This window comes from Chlorocebus sabaeus, chromosome 11, assembly GCF_047675955.1.
Source record: "Chlorocebus sabaeus isolate Y175 chromosome 11, mChlSab1.0.hap1, whole genome shotgun sequence".
NCBI lineage: Eukaryota > Metazoa > Chordata > Mammalia > Primates > Cercopithecidae > Chlorocebus > Chlorocebus sabaeus.
The window spans coordinates 124168163-124187498 of NC_132914.1; the positions used below are offsets into that span (position 1 = coordinate 124168163).

General features: G+C 42.5%; 1 long non-coding RNA gene and 1 pseudogene across 1 annotated transcript; one reads left to right on the forward strand and one right to left on the reverse strand.

The window, feature by feature from the left end:
- LOC103239536 (transmembrane protein 132B-like) overlaps positions 1-19105 on the forward strand; it is a 20972-nt pseudogene extending 1867 nt beyond the window's left edge.
- LOC119620571 (uncharacterized) lies at positions 1132-6096 on the reverse strand. Its single transcript, XR_005237057.1, has 3 exons — positions 5867-6096; positions 4725-4894; positions 1132-2185 (listed from the first exon to the last, which is right to left on the reverse strand). It is a non-coding gene; the product is annotated as an uncharacterized lncRNA (long non-coding RNA).
- Positions 19106-19336: the final 231 nt, after the last annotated feature.

The window sequence follows — 19336 nt, forward strand, 5'->3', positions numbered from 1 at the left end:
CGTATTGTTATTTTTAAAATACAACTTTTATTTCAAGTTCAGGGGTACATGTGCAGGTTTGTTACTAGGTAACCTTGTGTCATGGGAGTTCGTTGTGCAGATTATTTTGTCACTCAAGTATTAAACCTACTCTAACCCATTAGTTATTTTTCCTAATCCTCTCCCTCCTCCCACCCTCCAGCCTCCGACAGGACCCAGTGTGATTGTTCCCTTCTATGGGTCCATGTGTTCTCAGCATTTAGCTCCCACTTACAAATGAGACAGCGGAAGTTGTTTATCAGCTTATTGAGGTTTTGGGTCTCAACTATGGGGTTTTCGAGATATAGAATCATGTCATCTGCAAACAAGGATGGTTTGACTTGCTCTCTTCTTATTGGGATGCCCTTTATTTCTTTCTCTTGCCTGATTGCTCTGGCCCGGACTTCCAATACTATGTTGAATAGGAGTCATCCATCCTCAGTGATGCTGAGAAATCCCTGCCTCACTTTTACCCAATGGTTCCTGTGACCTTGTTTTTCCAAACACAGCCTCAGGCAGAGACTTGGGAAGATCCCCTGGATTGTCAGAAGTTAAGAAGGGAGACAGCCTATGCAGGATAGATCACTGAGCAACAAAATGAGATTTGCTTCCCCACTTTTGTGCCCCAAATCACTAGAATTTATTACCTTTTCAAGGGGTCTTTGTATAATACCTACATTATATTTTACACACTCTGTCTTTATTTTCAGTAGAGCAAGGAAAACTAGAGGACTCTTAGGTACATGTGTTCAGCCAGATGTCTATGTATATGAACGCCACAACCTAAACCCACATTCCCCTCGGAACTCATCAAATTGATGACCAAGAAGTTCTCCTAGCATCTCTTGCTAATAGGAATAGAGAGTGTGAGCAACGTACAAATCACAGGTTTAATGGGCTTGACTCTTAAACACGGGCATTCAGTTGATTCTTTAATTGTTAAAATGGGGGTGAAGAATTGAGTCTGCTGATGCTTGAAAATTCTTGAAATTTGTCTAGAGAATGAAGCATGTGCTGTAAAAAAAAAAAAAAAAAAAAGAGTTTGCAAAGCGATTGCTAATGCCTAGTAGAAAGTTCCTCAGCTAGCCAAAGAAAACCACTGCTTTCTTCTTTATCTTTTCTTTTTTTATTGTTGCTATTATTGTTTTTAATTGGGTTATTTGTTTCTGCCACTGCTGCTTTTCAAAGGATTTGGTGGAGAAGTAGCTGAAAACCCACCGCAATACCAAGCCACACAGGTAAGTTCACCGGCATGTTCACCGAAACGTAATTAGAAAACTACGCTCGTGCATTTTGAAAGGCATTTTCCATTTTCTTTCCATCTGTATCCTCAACAGAAAAGGGTTTTTGTTTTCTTTTTTACTTTGTGTGACCTGAATTGCATTAGGGAATGAGTCTCCTTCACCCACTCAGTATCTCCGTTAACAGATCCTGGGTGTGACTTCGTTTTGTGGGAGTATTTTCATGGACAAGAGACAGGACATGTCCTTACTCATGAGCACTGGGATTAAAGCAACATGGAAAGCAGAGTATTTCCCACGTTGTGGAGCTTGGCGTGCTGAAGCCAACTCAGGGTACTGCATGCAAAGGTGGTTTCTCAATGAAGTGGTTAAGGCACTTCTGCCCTGAAAAATGGCTTCAGGAAGAAAACAGGGGTCACCTCTATTTGTCTGCTCCTACTAAGCTCAAAGTAAAAAAACAAATAGAAGAGCTGAATGCCCACTGACAAATTGAACTGTTAAACAAACCCATAACTTTACATTTCAATGTAGTATACAGCAAGTGGAGGAACATTTTGGTGGGAAGCGATAAGGCCTTCAATTAATCTTACATTTGGCATGGATATTAATCAGACTAACAGAAAGTCATCGAAGTTTCATCCGCTCTCTTTCCCTGATCACTGGGCAGCACAGGTTATAGCCACTCTTATTTTCTAGCTGACTGCTTTTCAACAAACACGCCTGCGATATGTAAACTGAAGCGGGGGTTGGGAAAGAACATAGATTATAACTTCTAGAAATTCAGTTCCCTGGACATCTGCAGAAGTCTGTGCAGCATGCTGATACTCACATTTCTACCCCACAGTTTTGGGAAGTAAGAGAGGAATCCATGCATCCAGGCTTTCAGAGATCATTATGCTGGGCTTCTGCTCCTAGATTTCCAGCTGCTGAAAACAAGAAAAAGTAAATATCTGTGTAATTTGACATTTAGATTTATAAACATGCATTAACTTTTTTCCACACACTTAATGCTCTTTTTGCAGAAATTGAAAGTAATGTAAACAATTTTAAAAGGTGTTTAATCGGCCGGGTGCAGTGACTCACACCTGTAATCCCAGCACTTTGGGAGGCTGAGGAGGGCTGATTGCCTGAGGTTGGGAGTTCGAGACCAGCATGGCCAGCATGGTGAAGCCTCATCTCTACTAAAAATGCAAAAATTATCTGAGCGTGGTGGCATGGCCCTGTAATCCCAGCTACTCAGGAAGCTGAGGCAGGAGAATCGCTTGAACCTGGGAGGGGGAGGTTACAGTGAGCTGAGATTGTGCCAATGTACTACAGTTCTAAAAGACCAAGACTGCATCTCAAAAAAAAAAAAAAGTTTAATCTGAAAAGGCATAAAGAAGTTGAATCTCTAAAAAATTAACTTTCCTTTTTCCTACAAACCTGAGTAAAAGTTTTTTTCCAGATGTCCCCATTTGATGATAAGAGAAACAGGACAAATATTTCTTACTTTCTAATCAGCAGAGCAAACTACCTAAAAACTTAGCATTTTAGTGGCTGAGGCCTTGGCTCCCATTTTGCTCTTTTGCATTAATAGCTTGATTATGTATATGTGTAAGGGCAAGAGTTTTGTATGGGGCCAAGAGTGAAAGATGCTACTGGCCCAGACATGCAGAGTTCTGGAGACATAAGAAAGACTCAAGACAACTGAGGAGTTGCTTGGATCCCTGAAGATTGCTGCAGATGTTTCAGGATTAGGGGGCGAGTTATTTACTAAACTTTTTACAAGCCATCCTGTTGGCTACCCAGGCACTTCACGAAACTGTCAGCCTCACCTTTGCCATTTTGGCAAATGCCATCCTTTGTCATTGGTATGGAAAGGGAAGTCATACCAATGGTTGGATGTGTCTTAATGATCAATGGCTCCCCCTTTTCCAAATGTCACAGCCATCATATAATAATGGACATACAACTTAAAAATTGTCTTTGTGAAACTAATCTGTGAAGCTGCATGCTTTTATGAATCTAAAAAGCTGGCAGAAAATGATCCTGAAAGGCTGGGCATGGTGGCTCACTCCTGTAATCCCAGCACTTTGGGAGGCCGAGGTGGGCAGACCACGAGGTCAGGAGTTCGAGACCAGCCTGGCCAATATGATGAAACCCCGTCTCTTCTAAAAATACAAAAATCAGCCTGGTGTGTTGGCAGGCCCCTGTAATCCCAGGTACTCGGGAGGCTGAGGCAGAAGAATCACTTGAACCTGGGAGGCGGAGGTTGCAGTGAGCTGAGATTACACCACTGCACTCCTGCCTGGGTGACAGAATGAAACTCTGTCTCAAATATATATATATTAATTGAATATATAAAAATTTATTATTATAGATAATTATAAAAATAAATTATGTTATTAATAATTATTTCTTAATATAATCATATATATATTTAAATATATATATAATTTTATATATATATATACACACACACACACAAAGTTATGGCTGGGGGTGGTGGCTCATGTCTGTAATCTCAGCACTTTGGGAGGCCAAAGTGGGCACATCACTTGAGGTCAGGAGTTCGAGACCAGCCTGGCTAGCATGGTGAAATACGATCTCTACTAAAAAAAAAAAAATACAAAAATTAGCAGGTGTGGTGGCACACACCTGTAGTCCCTGCTACTTGAGAGGCTGAGGCACGAAGATCTCTTGAACCCAGGAAGCAGAGGTTGCAGTGAGGTAAGATCATACCACTGTACTCCAGCCTGGGTGACAGAGTGAGACCCTGTCTCCTAAAAACAAACAATCTAAATTTACATAATTATTTATGTAAACATAATTTAGGTAATTTAGGGGAAACTTGTTTCCCCTAGAATATAGAAAACCTGAGCCACAGATCCCAGCATTTTCTCTCCAGATCTCACTATGCATGTATGCCGTGTAGTAAATGCAGTTCCAATAAAAGAAGAAAAAGTAGAATTTGAAAATGAAAAATGGCATTCATGAAAAAAAGTATACCTTTATTTTGACTTTTGTTTGCAAAATGCAAATACTACATATCGGATTTTAAAAATTCACATCGCTAGTATGCATCAATGATCTCTTTATGAATTTGTAAAATTTAGATAAGTTATGGTGCCATGTTTGCTGTGTTTATTTTTTAGAATTTTTTAATGGAGGAAAATTTGGAGAAGGACATGACCTGGGCCTATGCTTCATGGGGTGCCCTTACTTGAGACAATCAGGACACTATCACTTTCCAGATGGAAAATAACGATCCAAACGCTTTAATGTCCATTAGGGAAATTATCCTCCCAGTCCAAGAAAGCAATCATGTTATCAATTCATAATACTGGGCGATCTTCAAGTTCTACGAGACGTCTTCAAAACGTCATCGCTACAGTAGGTCATTTTTCTACATGATTTTTAAAAATTTTATTTCAAAATGTGGGCTTATTTCCTTAGGTTCTACAAAGGATGAAACTATAGAAAAACCTTTTTACATATCTGCATTGCCTGTAGGAATAAACCACTTTGCAAATAGTGTGATGGATGCTATGTCTTAATTTCTTGTCCATGTGATGACGACTTTTTACTCCTTTAGATGGTTTAATTCACTCTTTATATGATGCAATTCTCTTTGCTGCTTTCTTTGCACAAAGATACTGTGAAAATATAGGGAAAGAGGTAATTCACAGCTTTCACTTTTCATTGTTACACTTGGAACTGAAGTGACCCATTCCTTGATTTTGAGAGACACTATAGACCCAAGTGTTAAAATTAAAAGAATAAAGCTTCTAAGAGAAAGTGGAAGATAAAACTCTTTTCTATCTTGGGTTTAGGAAAGATTTCTTAATCAGATCTCAAAGTTGCTAACAATAAATTAATAAAATAATTGAGCTTATAAATACTTTTTAAAATTCTTTTCCTGATCCTGGAGAGAATTGACTTAAGAGTCTGACACCTTTTACAGTCTGATAAGAAACATTGACAGTTTATCCTCTCTAAGCCTGCTACCTGGAGGCTTCATCTGCATGATAAGAATCTTGGTCTCCACAACCCTTTATCTGAGCCTAGACCTTCCCTTCTATGGATATCTGGTCTTTAGACAACCTCTTTCAACCAATTGCCAATCAGACAATCTTTGAATCCGCCTACGACCTGGAAGCTTCCACTCTGAGTTGTCCCGCCTTTCTGGACCACTGATGTCTTCTGTCTCCCTGGAATGTATAAAGCCAAGCCGTGGCCTGACCACCATGGGCACTTGTTCTCAGGACCTCCTGAGGCCGTGTCACAGCGTGTCTTTAACCTTGGCAAAATAAACTTCTAAATTGATTGAGTCTTGTCTCAGATACTTTTTGGTGTACAATGTGAAATACATTATGCCTCCATTGCACTCATTATCATGGGAAAACACCTCAAAAATAAAATAAAATAAAAACAAACCAACAAAAGACAGTAAAGACCTTTGTACCATCCATTATTTTTCTGCCCTAGTATTTGTGGCCGGATCAAAAACAAACTAGACAGGGACCCTGAGGGAGGGAGATTTCTCTGACACCTGTAGGTAGGATCAGGCTTCCAGGGCTGCAGAGGGAAGAGTTTCAATAAGAGGAGGAAAAAGCAGTGATAATGACCTTCATGAGTCCTCTGCTGCCAACTGTCTGGCCTGCAGTCCCCTGGCACATTTCCTTGCAGAGAAAGGACAGCCGGAGTGGGCTTCCTCATTTCCTGTTTTCTCTGAGGCCAGCAGGTGCCTGGAGTGGCCTTTGCGCCCCCTGCTGGTCGTTCTGGCTGCACACAGTCTCATGCCTCGCGAGTGTGAAACCGGGTGCTGTCTTGTTCCCCAGGTTGAATGCGAGAGAATGCTTGGGTAGAACTTTGTTACCCAATGAAGCCTCCTGGAGCTCTAGTCCCTGGTAGCCTGTCCTGGTTGCCGGGTGCTTGTTTGCATTCCAAGCTCCACATTCCCCAGGGTCCAGTGTGGTCTTGTGTCTAAGCTGGTGTCTGGCCACCAGAAGCAGGCATGCAGGGCCTTGGCTACTGTGCTAGGTCTGCTGATGGCCACAAGCCTTTACTCCCAGCTCTGCGTTAGCAGCGGGGGTGTCTGAAGGCTCAGGGGATACACAGGTCCTCCTGGTTCCTAGGGAGGTAATGGTAAGTAATCCTTCTTAATAGTCTTTAAAAAATACATAATTTGCTGAGTGCGGTGGCTCACGCCTGTGATCCCAGCACTTTGGGAGGCTGAGGTGGGCGGATCACGAGGTCAGGAGATCGAGACCATCCTGGATAACAAGGTGAAACCCGTCTCTACTAAAAATACCAAAAATTAGCTGGGCGTGGTGGCGGGCACCTGTAGTCCCAGCTACTCGGGAGGCTGAGGCAGGAGAATGGTGTGAACCCAGGAGGCGGAGCTTGCAGTGAGCTGAGATTGCGCCACTGCACTCCAGCCTGGGCGACAGAGCGAGACTCCATCTCAAAACAAACAAACAAACAAATAAACAAACAAACATTGTTTAACATGGACAAAGCAAGTAATCAAAAGACTATCTGGCAAAGTGAAAAATGTTGTAAAATTCTTAACACATTTGACTAGATTATAAACCCAGGAAATTCTTGAGCTTCCTTCAAGATAGGCCAGCTCTTTGAGTGAGTTAGAAACACTGGGCTTGTCATCAGTTAGTACTAATATGAACAGGTCTATCTCTTTGTATAATGATAAAAGAGGCCTTGTTGAAAATAAGCCACAGGTGAGCCCCCTCTCTCCATGGTGAAGTGACATATGGGTGACCATATACATATGGGTCACTTTCAAAGTTAGATATGGTTCCTGTAAGATGAAGCCTGGCCATTCTAAGTCACTTGAGTGAAAACAGCTTACGAGCCTGGCAGAAAAATAATTCACAACCTAAGAAAGCACTTTCTGGTCTTCAAAAACACTGAAAATTTCTTTTACAAGAAATTGAAGGCTGGAAAGAAAGGGAGAAGGACTTGAATAGAGAGAAGGAAATTACTGAAACTCTAATGGATACAAAACACAAATCCTAAATGATAGATTTAGTTTAAGTGTCTGATGGAAACGTTTCTGCCTATCACATATCTACCAGCCAATAGAAAATAATGTAGAAGGTGGAAATCTGAAATTAAATATAAAGAGTGAATTATAAAATGAAGACCGCATTGTCCATCAGGCAGAGTCCCTTTTGAGAAACCTTTTTGTGCTTTTAAACACTTTCTCCTAGAGGAAAAAACTAGAAGACAGATAGTAAACCAAAAAAAAAAAAAAAAAAAAAAAGGAAAAGAAAAATCTAACAAATACATTTCTTAGAACTCAAATTGAAAATATCCTATGGAAGGAAGATTCTTTCCATTTAGAAAATGTTCATGCGGGAAGTGAGAAAGCTTCTGTAGAAACTTGAAATACCATCTGAACTTTATCGATAACAGATACATCAGGTATGGATTTACCATTTAACATTGGAGAAGAAACAGTCTGAAGTAAAAGGAAGCATCAGCCACTCTCCTTCTAAGCTGGGGACCTAAGAAAAAAGAACAAGGCAATGGAATCAGAATTAGAAAGAAGCACTTTGATTTTATCAAAACCATTTTATCTCCCCTAAGGAAAAAACTTGTGATAACTAATTAGCAGCTCTGGTCACTGCAGAAATCTCAACGCCTTGAGAAAAAAAAAATGCACAGGAGAAACACAAGTTAGACGGAGCTGAATTAAAGGTGAGCTTTTGGCAGGGCGCTGTGGCTCATGCCTGTAATCCTAGCACTCTGAGAGGCCGAGGTGGGCAGATCACCCGAGGTCAGGAGTTCAAGACTAGCCTGGCCAACGTGGTGAAACCCCGTCTCTACTAAAAAAAAAAAAAAAAATAATAATAATAATAATACAAAAATTAGCTGGGCGTGAGGGCGGGTGCCTGTAATCCCAGCTACTTGGGAGGCTGAGATGGGACAATCTGTTGAACCTGAGAGGCGGAGGTTGCCGGTGCACTCCAGCCGGGGTGGCTGAGTGAGAGAGACTCCATCTCAAAAAAAAAAAGAAAAAAAAAAAAGTGAGCTTTTATGAAGTGGTCCTCATATCCCTGCAATCCCCAGTACAGCTCTGGGAGAGCCTTCAGAGGACACGGTGATCCACCGATAACCAGATCCGGGAGAAGGAAAGAGAACTAGCAACAGATGATCACCAAGTTGGAAAACTGTTTTTTCCCCCCATCTCCTATGCCAACAGTATCACCTTTTATAAAAATCTTTTGTGCTTTCTCTCTGTAGCAAGAGGAAAGCAGGGAAAAAGATATTTAAGAGTAGGTCTTAGTGTACACATCCTGCATAACCTAAGGATTTGGGAGCCCTTCACTCTCACGCCTGAATTCACCCAGTTTCAACAAATCAAAACAAGGAGGCAGTTCAGGGCCAATCTAACTACTGTTATTTGTGAAGTAAAGGGCATACCTAACTTCCAAACCCTCCATGCTGTGCTTCAGAACTCTTAGAAAAAAACCAGTAATTGTACAGGCCATGCCTTCCAGCGATGGCTGGGGCCTCACTCCTCCTTCAGACTGGGGTTTCTGGGTGCTGACGTAATCCGTGACCCACACTGTGCCTGCACAAGCAGGGCTAACTAACAAAGGGCAGTGAGAACAGCTTTACGGTGAATGTCATAGTAGGATTATTTTATATACCAATAATTAAATCCCAACCATTCTGGCTTAAAAACACACAGACAAAGTTTCCAATAAGAAATGGAAATAAGGCCAGATGCGGTGGCTCACACCTGTAATTCTAGTATTTTGGGAAGCCAAGGCCGGCGGATCACCTGAGGTCGGGAATTTGAAACCGGCCTGACCAACATGGTGAAACCCCGTCTCTATAAAAATATAAAATTAGCCGGGCATGGTGGTGGATGCTTGTAATCCCAGCTACTCAGGAGGCTGAGGTGGGAGAATCGCTTGAACCCGGGAGGCAGAGGTTGTGGGGAGCCAAGATGGTGCCACTGCACTCAAGCCTGGGCAACAAGAGTGGAAAAAATGGAAATCAAATTTACCTGGAAAATTTCTTTAGATTAGTTGATTGCTGGTATAATTTTGAGCCAGGCCCTCAATGTCCTAAACAGTCTCCTAAGGAATTTTCCTTCTTTTCCCAAATATTCTCTCTCTCTCTATCTCTCTCTCTCTGTCTCTCTCTCTCTCCTGTATTGGCCATATTCTCTTTCCATTTGGTAACGAATGTGCAGTGCCATGCTTTTATTCTACCAGTTTAGCAAATCATACTCAGACCCCACACATACACAGGTGAAGTGGAGCTTCCTACTCCTAACCACAGTGGTCACTTCAGAAAAAGGCACGTAACTGAATGCCTGCAATAAGAACCCTCCACAAAAATTCCCTCCCCAGGAACCATTAGGGACCACATTCTTCTCTTGGAGGACTCTTCGTTACATGTGTTCAGTCACATATGCATTTCTGAGGCCATCATTATAGGAAGGGACAGGACACATTCTGATGATCAAGCCAATTCTAAAGGATTTCCACATGAAAGGAGAGTGGTCAAATGACAGCTCCTCAAAGGACAACATGGAATGCAGTTACTAAAAAAAAGGAGAAGCAAGGATGGACAGGCAGAATCACCAGGCGGGTGAGGGGGTGGGTAAACAGACTAGACAGAGGTGACTGTGTGGTGGCTCAAAAACTGTCCTGAGAACGGGGCAGAATGGAAACTGTACCACATGGAGCCACAGTGCTGGCCCAATGCCACTGCAAAAATCTGGATTTTCACCTCAGCAAACTACACAGATGGAAATTCTCCTTCTGACCAAGATGAAGTAATCAAGACTAGATTCGTGATCTCACGTGGAAAAAAACCAAAATTATATAAAATAATGGTCTTCAAGACATTAGGCATCAGACAATGTAGGACAGTGATTCCCTAAGAGATGGGAAATGATCAGGGTGGACCCTATGGCTGCCCCCGTCCATGGCCTAGAGAGACTTTTGCGTACGTTGCACAGAGCGAGGACCCAGCTGAAGCCTGGTGAACTTCCTCAGCTGCTGCCGTGGAGCAGGGATTCTGGGGGGACAATGGCAGCTGACATTTGCAAGCAGAGTTAACAAAGATGAGGAAAGTTGCACCTAGAAGAAACTCTTGGGCTATACAGAGAGCCCAGGTGAAGTCCTCAGCCAGATTCTGATCCACACATGCATGTGAGGTTAGCCAAGGAAGAATCACCTCAATGGGAGGGAGGGAAAAGCACTCAGAGCTCACAAATTACTCAGAGCTCACAATCCCCACCAGCCAGAATGGGAAGGTCGCTGAAGCATTTGTAAGTCCTCCAAAGCACAAGGCTTTCTTGTGAATGGCAAGAGATGAAATTTCTTCCACCCTGTACTGAAGGTAAGCCCACTCCAGTCTCCAGTCCCCCTGACCCAGGCCCAAAACAGGGTCCCTCTCATCAGTCTGATGGACCCAGATGTTTTCCGTGCTGGTTGTTATTTTGGGCTTGAGTTTAAACTCTGCTCACACACCCTGATACTATATATAAACACATAAAAGCAAACAAACAAAAACAGCAGGAGAATTTGGGGCCTGTCTCTTGCATCTGGTGAGGTAGCCACAACTACTGATGTGCCCCTGCACACTCCAGGAAGTCTCAAAATAATGATGGTAACATCAACTGATTTGGTGAGCGCCCCCATGCACAATGCATCAGATGGTGTGCTAAGCGTTTTACGAGCATGATGCTACATAACTCTCCCTACACGGGCCAGCTAAATGCAAAAAGCTGCATAACCCTTTCTTGTTGAGACAGTGGGGAAGTAAGGATTTGAAATCATCTCTGTATCTGGCTATACTGTCTCTATGTGATAAAAGATGGAAACACAAAAGCTCAATGAACTATAGACAGCAGCCAAAATGTGTATGAATAACCCAAGGTTGCTCAGGGGACAGATTTGTATATCTAGAATCCAAAGGATAACAGTTAAATAAAGAAAATGCAGGCCATTTACAAGGGAATTGTCACATTGCCTCCACGCTTTCGCAGACCAATTTCCCCCAAATAGCTGTTTTGTGGTCAAATTAAAAATGGAACTATGGGCAGCGCGGTGGCTCACGCCTGTAATTCCAGCACTTTGGAAGACCAAGGTGGGTGGATCACCTGAGGTAGGGAGTCCAAGACCAGCCTGACCAACATGGAGAAATCCTGTCTCTACTAAAAACACAAAATTAGCCAGGCGTGGTGGTGCATGCCTGTAATCACAGCTACTCCAGAGGCTGAGGCTGGAGAATCGCTTGAACCTGGGAGGTGGAGGTTGTGGTAAGCCGAGATCAGGCCATTACACTCCAGCCTGGGCAACAAGAGCAAAACTCCATCTCAAAAAAAAAAAAAGAAAAAAAAAAAAAAGGAACTATGTTATTTCTTTACGTTTCGTTAAGGAAACTGAGGCCCAGGAAGTTGGAACGGCCCCACTGAAGGTACACAGTAAATCATTGCCAGCCCTGGATGCTAAGAACTCCTCTCCCAGCGGTTTTATTGATGAAACAGTCTTGTTAGCACTCTTGGCAGTACTAATGACTGGGCTTTTCCTATCCTGTTATTATTCCAACCTAATTACTATGAGAAGCATCTGTTGTTGAACATGGCACCGTAGGCATAACCGTGATTAATTGGTTTTTATTAATTCCATTCAAAAAATTATGAAGTTTGGTTTTCCTTTAGAAAAATGAAAGCTGCATACATATGCTACTCTCATGTTAACAATAAGGAAATAAAATGGCTAACCAACATAAGCACAATAACTTTGAAAACTGAGATCTCTGTGGAAAGAGGTGAGGTAAGTTTCAGGGACAAGTTCCTCTTACAGGAGCGAGACACACAGCTTTTGGCAAAGCACAGCAGGCAAAGGAGGCAGCTATAACATTAGACAAGCAATGAAACAGTGTTTGAGCAAATTCTTAATAGATACAATTGAGCGACCACGTCAGTTGGAATTTGAATGCCTGAGGATGCCCCACACAAGGGGCATCTGTACCGATACAAGAGAGTAATGCAGTCCCTGCCACTGAATAGGAACCTGTTTGCACCCAAGACCCTACACCCCTTCAGAAGAGAATCTCCCTGCCACTAAGGACAGAGTCAGTGATGCTGAGAAATCCCTGCCTCACTTTTACCCACTGGTTCATGTGACCTTGTTTTTCCAAACACAGCCCCAGGCAGAGACTCGGGAAGATCCTGTGGATTGTCAGAAATTAAGGAGGGAGACAGGCTGAGCAGGATGGATCACTGAGCCATAAAATAAGATTTGCTTCCCACCTTTGTGCCCCAAATCCCAAGAATTTATTACCTTTTCAAGAGGTCTCTATATAATATACACATGATATTTTATACGCTGTCATTATTTTCAGTAGAGCAAGCGGGGAAAAATGAACCTTTCGGGACCAGGTTTCCTGTCTGTGGTTTACATGTCCTCTAAGCACGCAAAAGTAGCATGGCCCCGGACCCCCAGCCCAGGGTCCAGCCAGCTGCCACCAATCCCTAACCTTTCCCTGCCTCAAGACACTTGGGACTCGCCAGCCGTTTTATATTCCATTTACTGTCTAACCTTTTCCCTAAATTAGTTCCTCGGCTGGAGGATTTTTCTCAACCTGGACGTCTGTAACTCAGATATTTTCTAGCTCAGATTCTTCTAGCGATTCAGGCTTTTGCTGAGCGTGACTATTCAGTAGGGCCTCTGGGATCAGTTGCATCATTGGTGCTAATTCCTTAAGCCATCCCTGTGTGCATGCCATGTTCCAATGTTCCACTGAGTTGCGATGATAACAGAGATGTCAGATTGACTTTACAGTTAGAGCTGCATCTTAGAGAACCTAAAAGAAGCTGGGCACAAATGTCTAGGCTGTCTTTGGAGAGTTCTATTGACATAAACATAATTTAGGACCTCTGGGATCAGTGAGCTTCAAATTCCTGTCAACAAAACAGCAGAATGAATTTATTCATCCCTTGGATTTCTGTTCAGTCATGTCACCTGGGTTGCAATAGAATGAGATGCAAGGGGCAGAGTGCCTGTGCTAAGGTAGGTTTAAAGGGCCTTGAATGTTCCACTGTCTGTCACAAACCTGCCATTCCTGTGCAACAACACGCCTGGGCTGATCGGTTCTAAGACTAAAGTGACAGCCATACAGAGCACAACCCTTTGAAGACAAGGTACCCCAGCCAGGCCCGGCATAGATCAGCCAGTCCCCAGGTAATACACAAATGCCTGAGCCACAAATGGTGACTGCTTGGGCTCTGAGGTGCTGTGGTTGGTTGCAGCACCATCATGGCCACAGTTAACAAATGCACATGGATTTAAACTGGTCCCTATTTGTCTTCTACACAGCACCTCTCAATGCCTGAAACACCCTTGTTATTTATGTATTTATGCACTTCAAGGTTAGAGGTTCTTCCTATTTTATTCTCCACTGTATCTCTGAGAAGTAAAGCAATGCTTGTAACATAGGAGTTTCTAAATAGACATCTGTGAATACATGAATGAATCTAATTCTCACATTAGCCCCCTGAGGTATTATAGAAACTTCCCTCATTCCTATTTTAGAGATATAGAAACAGAGGCACGGAGCTATGACAAAATTGTTCATTATCACATAGCCCGTGAGAGACTTGGGACCTCAGCCAACGGATATGTTTACATCAGTAGAACTCTCCAAAGTCAGCCTAGACATTTGTGCCCAGCTTCTTTTAGGTTCTCTAAGATGCAGCTGTAACTGTAAAGTCAATCTGACATCTCTGTTATCATCGCAACTCAGAGGAACATTGTTTGTGGTTTCCCAGCAACCACTTTCTAGCCGACCCCCTCCCCACTCACATACACACAGCTCTCCCTTCTCATGGAAGCTGCAATTTGTTCAGTCTGTGTTAAAGGTTTTCACCAATGAATCCAGTGGGAAAGGTAAGAGAATTCACAGGAAGAAATAAATATCGTATAGGAGGCTTTTCGGAAAGCAAGAGAGAGAATGAGAGGATGGCTCTCCCAGGCTGCCTGAGAGTTGAGTTTATATAACAGGTATCTACGCACGCGCTCACTTAGTGTTTATTGCACACTTGCTCTGTGACAGCCATTACTGTACCTGCAGAGGTTACAGAATACATAGGATGATGTGTCTTCTGTCCTTGAGGAGCTTATATACATATAAATAAATAAATAAGTATAAATGAATATATATATTATATATATGTTGAGATAGAGTCTCGCTGTGTCGCCAGGCTGGAGTGCAGTGGTGCGATCGCAGGTCACTGCAGCCTCTGCCTCCTGGGTTCAAGCGATTTTCCTGCCTCAGCTTCCTGAGCAGCTGGGATTACAGGCACCCACCGCCATACCCAGCTAATTTGTGTATTTGTAGTACAGACGGGGTTTCACCGTGTTGACCAGGATGGTCTTGATCTCCTGACCTCGTGATCGACCCACCTCGGCCCCCCCAAAGTGCTAGAATTACAGGCGTGAGCCACCGTGCCTGGCCGAGGAGCTTATATTTTTGCAGAGGGAAACAATTTTTTTCTTAGGTCCCAGGTAAATGAATATGGCAGGGCAGACAGAAAAACAGGGTATTGAGAAAGGTATCCAGGGAATGTACATTTGAAGTCAGTGGTCAGGAACAGGGTTCACTGTTTCATCGTAATGGTCCACAGACGCTTTTGGATAAGCTGCCACTGGAGGAAAGACTTGAGAGAGGGGGGGAGTAAGTCAGTCACGTGGCTATACAGAGAAAAATACTGCTTCAGTCTTGATGGCAAAAGCAGTCAGAATTACCCTTGGGCATCCCTTAAGATACTTGAAAGTACAGGACAAGGGAATCTCTCCACATGTCCAGGGCAGCCAATTTCCCTCCAGTGTTAGGCTAAATGGCTGATCTTCAGCTGATCTCCAAAGGGAGAGGGTGCCTGGCACTCCAGGGCCACGTAGTGTGAAAATAGGAGGATCATGTCCAGGGTGATGTGATGCTCAGACTCAGAGACAGCACGGGACCCAGACAGAGGGGACAACAGGATCACTGCATGCGTTCTGGGTTCATTCTGGGGCATTTGCTCATAGTGTGGAGAGCACATTTGAACCATTTAGATGGCCTTTCTTTATTCTTTCCTTTGTCCTTTCTTCCTTTCTCTTTTTTCCTTGTTTCTTCTCTCTTTCATGCATATAAATATCCTAATTTATGTAACCTCCAAGAAACCTATGTTACTTGTAACCAAAGAATGAAGGCATAGATTTATGTTTGCAAAAGTCGAAACTATAATCAATGGGTAGAAGCATTAGGGAAAAGACTTTATACCAAGAGCTACCCCAAAGTGAACTGGATTACCCTGGAAAATGAGCTCTGTCTCCGGCAGGACACAGAGGAGCCGAATGACCCTCTGTTATGGGATCAGCCAGGGAACTTGGCTGCAAATAACAGTAACAGTATTGATGTAACTTAAACAGAAAATGAATTTATTGAAAATTAATGGTTAGTTCCCCAAATCCACTAACAGCCAAGAGGAAGCCAGCTGGAATTGCTGGAGGCTGGGCAGACCGCGTAGCAGAGGAGCAATGCAGTTGTGAACTGGACACTGGGGCTGCCACTGGTTCTGTCCTTGTGTCCCTGCTTCTGGATGTAAATGTCAGGGCAGGAATTCAGTGGGCCACGTCTAGCTCTCCTTCCTGTGCCTGAGCTGGCAGAAAGCAGGAAGATTTGTGGTCTCATTTGACATCTTCAAACGGATCTAAAACTCAGCCCTTATCAGGAGTCACACAGTGGGGACCACCCAGCAAACGAAAGGCTGATTGGATGCGAGGCCGGCTTCCCCTCCAAAATGGGTCAAATGTCCCCCAAAGCAACAGTTATTCTGGATAGTGTGATTTACAGAACTAGATAATCTAAAAAAGTCCTTCTATGTCTAACATTTTATAAGTAACAAGTGTGTTAAAATAAGAACCCATGGGAGAAATATATATAAACTTTCCAATTTTCAGAGATAAATTCTACTGCTGTATGACACATTTATGACTTCTGAGCTTTTACTGTAATTGACTAGGTTCCTCTGGTTTCAGCCATTTTACCAGTCTAGTACCCACCAGATACTTACTTAAGTTAACATCCTACAGCTATATGCAAAAGAGATCTTCTCAAGTCAGCAGAGCTTAAAAGGACAATTTATTATGAGAAGCAAGATGTCCCATAGAATACAAAAGTTAAGTTTTTGTATTCCCGTAACAGGGAACCAAAAAGCTCTGAGGCTTTATTTTTCTGAGATTTATTTTTCTCTGCCCCCCTGTATTTCCCCCTCTTTCTGTAGATCTAGTTTCTTTTCATGGTAGGCAAAAAATGATGTCTTTCATTTCCACGTTGGAATGTTATGGTCTGGCCGGGTCACGCCTTTCTTTTGGGAGCTGCCTTATTTTGTGTTGATTACATATTGATGATATCAACCGTAGCATATGTTTTCATGACATATTGATGATATCAACCATAGCATATGTTTTCCCAATCTTGTGAACAAAAACATGGCCCATATGGGGAGGTATTTGGCTGACGTTGAGGCACCTTGTCTAGGACGTGGTGTCTCCCAGGACATGCCATTTAGGTTTCAAGCCACAATTAAACTTGACATCCGATTACAGTCACTGTTGGTTACAAACACAATTTTACAATAATTAACTGCCAAATTGCACTACCAAATCCAGTTAGGTAACATAAATTTCATCTTGTTATATACAATGATGAATTATGAAGGGCAGTGGGAATCTTTAAAATCAATTTTCATACTTCCAATAGTAGGTTATTCTTTCCTGAAAGAAAAAAAAAACACACACACACACAGCATCCTCTAATCAATGAAATACATTGCTTGAGAAGGAAGAGTGAGTTTATAATTTTATCACATACACATCACCCCACAATAATTCATTTATATACATTACATTTTTATCGCAATGCATGAGGTTTGTAATTTTGATGGAAGAATTTTAATGAATTGCGAACTTTGGAAAAGCTCTAGCTGCACAGTTTTCAGGATTTTCATTAGTTTGCTTGTTTGTTTCAGAGTGACAGTTTTGACCAGGAGCGGACACTGAGGAGAGCGAAGATCACCTGGTACTCATCAAGCAGGACTTCCAGAGGCAAAGCTCCTTACCTGTGGAATTCAGAAGTAATTGGACTTCCCTATTATCCAAAGCAGGCATCTGATACCAACCTTCTTTCCCAAAAATGTATAAGTAACTAGAATTTCTACACACTCCACAATGCATATGCGTCAGACCTCGTTTTGCAACCCTTGATGACATCAAGGCACCAGAATGTCTACAAATGTAATCAGCTATCATGACCTACATGGCTAATATGGTCCAAACTTACCCTTAAGCTCCTGCTTTAAGGTCCATACACACCCCTAAGGAACATCCACTGTGGTGGGCTCAGTTTTCTCTTGCTGAGGCTCCCGCTGAGCTCCTCTGCAGTGTTCTTTCTTTCTAATAAAACTTTCCTTTTCATTCAGTCTGTCACTGATGGGCATTTAGGTTGATTCCATGTCTTTGCTATTGTGAATAGTACTGCAATGAACATATGCACGCATGTATGTTTATAATTGAATTATTTATATTCCTTTGGGTATATACCCAGTAATGGGATTGCTGAGTCAAATGGTATTTTTGTCTTTAGGTCTTTGAGGAATTGCCACCATGGAATACTATGTAGCCATAAAAAAGAAAGATAGCATGTACTTTGCAGGGACATGGATGGAGCTGGAGGCCATTATCCTTAGCAAACTAACGAACCTGTGTAACAAACCTGCACTTGTACCCCAGAACTTAAAATAAAAGTTTTTTAAAAACCCTTTCCTTTTCAAACCTATACTGTTGTTGGTGAATTCTTCTTACTACCCGTGAGTAAATCACTTTTTGTTGCCGGAGATCTGACACCTTGCTCAGCAGGCATCTACCCTTTTTATTCCCCATATATCTGTCTAAGCGGGAATTAGTGACTTAATAAATTTGAAGGAAGATTTTAGCAGAATGAGAATTTGATCAGAGCCTAGTGACTCTAACTAACAGACCTATCCGTAGGTAGTCAAGGTTCTCCAGAGAAAGAGAAGCAGTAGGACATGGGACAGGGAAAAAGAGAGAGAGAAAGACAGAGAAAGTGAGAGAAAGGTTCCAAGGAATTGGCTCACGTGCGAGAGGCTGGCTAAGCAAATGTGAAATCTGTAGGGCAGGCTGCCAGAAAGGGCAGGCAAGAAACGCTAAGGGCCGGGAGCTGTGATCCTGTGGTTCTGCCAGGCTGTGGCCCGCAGGTAGAATTTCTTCTTCTCAGGGAAACCTCTTTCTAGTCTGGCAGTGAATAATGGCTAAATGGATTTTGTGGCTAAGGCTGCACAGGGGTATAGAAAAAGTTCAGCAGATATTATTAAAAGGCATTTAATCTCTAGGCAACTCAGCTAGATGAAATGCAATGAAAGAGTCGCTGCTTTTATCAGGAGAGATACATGAGGCATCTTTACCTAATAAACACCATTTGTTATATTGAAGCTTTAGGGCCGACGCTGATGAGTTGAAACTCTTTAAGAACAAAAATCTCTTTTGAAAATAACGCTGCACATTTAGGCATTTTTTTTTTCTCCTTTGGGATCTGAAGAAAATTTCCCACTTACTCTTCCCACCCCGCCAACCTTTCTTTGGCTTTTGTGATGTTTTATTCTGTAAAATCCACCTACAGAATGAGCACCACCTGTAAAGGTCATCAAAGGTTGTTTATTCAGATCTTACCAATAAGGGACTGAGCACGCTTTTCATTTTGTCAGAGACTCCCAGGGGTTTTAAAAGAGTTTTATGGAATCAAAGGAGTCTTAAGTTTTAAGACAGTCCTGGATTGGTGAGTATCCTTTGTGGATGAAGTTTTCTCCTAGAGTGTGCTGAAGCAGGGGAGGTTTTTGGATGGCTTTGGGATACACTGGCTCACCTTTGATGGATGTGGCTTCTATTGGTATATACAGGGGGTTTTTAAAGGCTGGGTGGAATCATCTGTGTTTTTCTATTGCAACTGGTAGAATACTGGTCCTTGGTTTCGAGGTCCAGGTCTTG